This window comes from Arachis hypogaea, chromosome 6, assembly GCF_003086295.3.
Source record: "Arachis hypogaea cultivar Tifrunner chromosome 6, arahy.Tifrunner.gnm2.J5K5, whole genome shotgun sequence".
In the NCBI taxonomy this organism is placed as follows: domain Eukaryota; kingdom Viridiplantae; phylum Streptophyta; class Magnoliopsida; order Fabales; family Fabaceae; genus Arachis; species Arachis hypogaea.
The window spans coordinates 97610327-97613893 of NC_092041.1; positions in this window are offsets into that span (position 1 = coordinate 97610327).

A 3567-nucleotide genomic window follows, 5' to 3' on the forward strand; every position below is an offset into this window, starting at 1 on the left:
TCGGACGACCTCCCCACACTTAAAGATTGCACCGTCCTCGGTGCGTGCAAAGAAGAGCAAGGTGGATGGGTTGATACAACTGATGAGCTCCTTCAAAAAATTGTGCAGGTGAACTTGTTTGTCGCCCCATTTAGAACTTTTCTGTTCCCTTCTTGATGGCTAGCCTAAAAGGAGAGGGAAAGAAAGAAAGCTAAGCCTACAACAAAGATATCAAAGCAAATAGAACATATGTGGGGCTAATGCCAAATACGAATATGGTTCTCAACTACCTGATAGCTACAACATGTGAGTGAGAAAGCAATGTAAGCTAAGGCATATCAACTAACACTTGATGCAAGAGCAAAATCAAAGCATAAGTAAATGCTATGAAGGGCATGTTGAGCATCAAGTTCAAACAAGAAAGAGTGGGTCATGAAAACCAAGCAAGTTCATATCAATGCACAAGGGATGCAAGAATCATCAAAGGTTAAGCATTGATTTAAAAATTTTATTACCTATTAATATCAAACAAGCCAAGAAGCACCAAAACTAACCAAGAAAGTCTCAATAATTGAGTAGGAAAATTCAATCACCAATATTAAAATAGGAAACTTAGAAAAGAAAATAAGAACAAGCTACAAAAATAAAATTAAAATGCAATGAATTAAAGTATGCAAATGCAACATATAAAAAAATGAAAAATAAGCAAAATGCGAAGTGGAGTTTTGGAGAAGAAGAAATTAAAAAAGGAAGAAGAGAGAAGAAGAAATGAGAAAAGAAAGAAAGAAGAAAGAAAAGAAGAGAAGAAGGGAAAAGAAAACAGGGCAGAAACAGGGAAAAACAGGGCGCGGAGGCGACACGCGCGCGTCATCCACGCGTGCGCGTGGAAGGCGGGAGGGACAAGCGAGGCGTAGACATCGCCCACGCATATGCGTGGGAACCAAATTGTGCTATTCACACAATACCAGCACCACTCGAGCGCAACTCTCTGGTTTTTGTACCAGGAGTCCAAATATGGCACACAACGCGTGCGCGTCGGCCACGCTTATGCGTGGCGCGCCATTTTTTTTAAGTATGAAAACAAAAACAGGGCACTCTCCTAACCTATAAGCATTCTAAAGCAACCAAAATTCTAATTTAACAACAAATCTTTTGGTTTTTGAAAAATTTTCAAATACAAAATAAACAAAACTTACACTTCAAGGAAAATACAATTTAACAACAACTATTCTATAACTTAAGGCATGAATCTAATCAGACAAACTAGCAACCAAAACACTAAAACAAGAGTATGCAAAGAAGAAAACTACCTAACAATGGCAACTCAATTCATTCATTGATTACATATACAAGAGAATGGAAAGAGTTTACCATGGTGGGGTGTCTCCCACCTAACACTTTTAGTTTAAGTCCTTAAGTTGGACAATTGGGAGGCTCCTTATCAAGGTGGTTTATGCTTGTACTCATTCTTGAACTTCCACCAATGCTTGGATTTCAAGTAAGCTCCAAATCTTAAAATTGATGGCACCAAGCTTCGGTGAAGTTCCGCACAAGCTAAGGGCTCCCAAAATTGATCTTCATATATACCCGGATCCCAAATCTTATTTCTACACCCGTCTTCAAGTGGATCATCATTGTTCCATCCGGGTGGTAGGCAATCTGAATTCTCATTTGAGCACCTAAACATTCTCCTAGACCCAAGCAATCTAGCTCTACACCAACCATTGCTCCTAAACCTTGAGCTTTCATCTATAATGAACCTAGAATGATGTTTCCAACCACTAACTATCTTCCTTTTGCTCTTAAAGCCACAAAGAGCTCTAACATGCCCATCCGTCTCAAGCAAACCATATTCAAGTGGGATAATAAAGCATAGAGATGAGAGATTTACCCACTTGAATGAAAGAATGGATAGTGATGGCTTGGGGAGAGGTATCTCCAATGTCCTTGCAAGCTCTACTCCATTTTGTTCTTCCTTGACAATTTTCACCTTCTTGCAAGCTTCTTCAATTTCATCCTCTTCCTCTTGGTAGCTTCCTTCTAATTCAATCTCTTCTTCATTGCTTACCAAAGGTATGGGAGGTGAGGTATCTTCTTCTTTAATCCCTATGTCAAGCCCAATGGGAGATGATTCAATTGTAGATAGGAACTCATCTATGATTGAATCCATCTCTTGATCAACCTCTTCAAAGTCTTCAATTATGATATGCTTTGGAGGTTGTACACCCTCCTCAACATCAATATCAAGCTTGTTGGAAGAGGGCTCTCTAATTCTACATTTCCATGGACTTCCAACATCTCCTAGGTCTTCAACCATTTCTTCTGGCTCAATTGTCTCAACTTCCTCCCCTTGTAGCAATTCTTGCTTCAACTCCTCTTCTCCACCTTGAAACTCCAAACTTACTCCCTCATTATACTCCTTGATTGCTTCTCCACATTCAACAATAGGAATACCTTGATCATATAGGCTTAGACGGGAGGAGACCATGTTACTAATGGCTTCTGCCACGGTAGCAATCATGACTTCTAGCTTCTTGAACTCCTTTTGTGTTTCCTCTTGCCTTTGGATGTAAGAGCTAATGTCTCTTTGTTGTTCTAGCATGAAGGCATGGAGAGATTTATCCATTGGAGGTGGTATAGGAAGAGAGGGTTCATTGTTTAGGAGAAAGGGTTCATAATTGGAAGGTGGTCCATCTTGGTAAGGGTTTGGAGATGGTGTATATTGAGGTGGTTCTTGGGAGTAATTGTGTTGGAATGGTGGTGGTTCTATGTATGGTTCATATGGCTCATAGGGTGGTTGGTATGGTGGATAAGGATTAGGGTCATATGGAGGTGTTTGGTGGTAGGGAGCTTGTGAGTATGGTAGTTCAAAACTAGGTTGAGGAGGTGGTTCATAGGTATATGGTGGTGGTTGTGGTGGAATGATACCTATAAGAAGCCAGAGGGTTCATAGGTATATGGTTCATAGGTGGTCTCTTTTATGTTTATTCATCCATTAATGAAAATCATAACTAACATTAGCAAGATATCAATAATAACAATCAAGATAAACATAAAAGAGACATGGAAATATAGAATTACATTAAAAAAAATAGAAATCCAGCAAAGGTTCATAAACATAAAAGAGAGCAAAATAAGAAAATTAACAAGAAAAGCTAAGAAGATTAAGACAATAGAACAATAAAATGTAAAGAGAATTGAACTAAAAACAAGAATTAAAAGTGGATATAAGGAAATTTAACCTAAACTACCCTAAATTCTAGAGAGAAGGGAGAGCTTCTCTCTTTAGAATTATAACCTACAACATGGTGAAAACTACACTATGACTTCTCTCTCCCCCCCATTCCCTTGCCATTCTTGGGTTCAAAAGCATAAAAATGAGTTGGATTTGGGCTTCCTTGAGCTCAGAAATTGGCCCCAGCATTTGGGCCTCCTTGTCACGCGTACGCATGGATCACGCGTACGCGTCGCTGCTAATTTTCCTTGTCACGCATGCGCATGGGGTGACGCGTGTGCGTCACTGGCGAATCTCCATCTCACGCGTACGCGTGAGTGACGCGTGCGCGTGGCCTTCAGTTCAGCAAATCC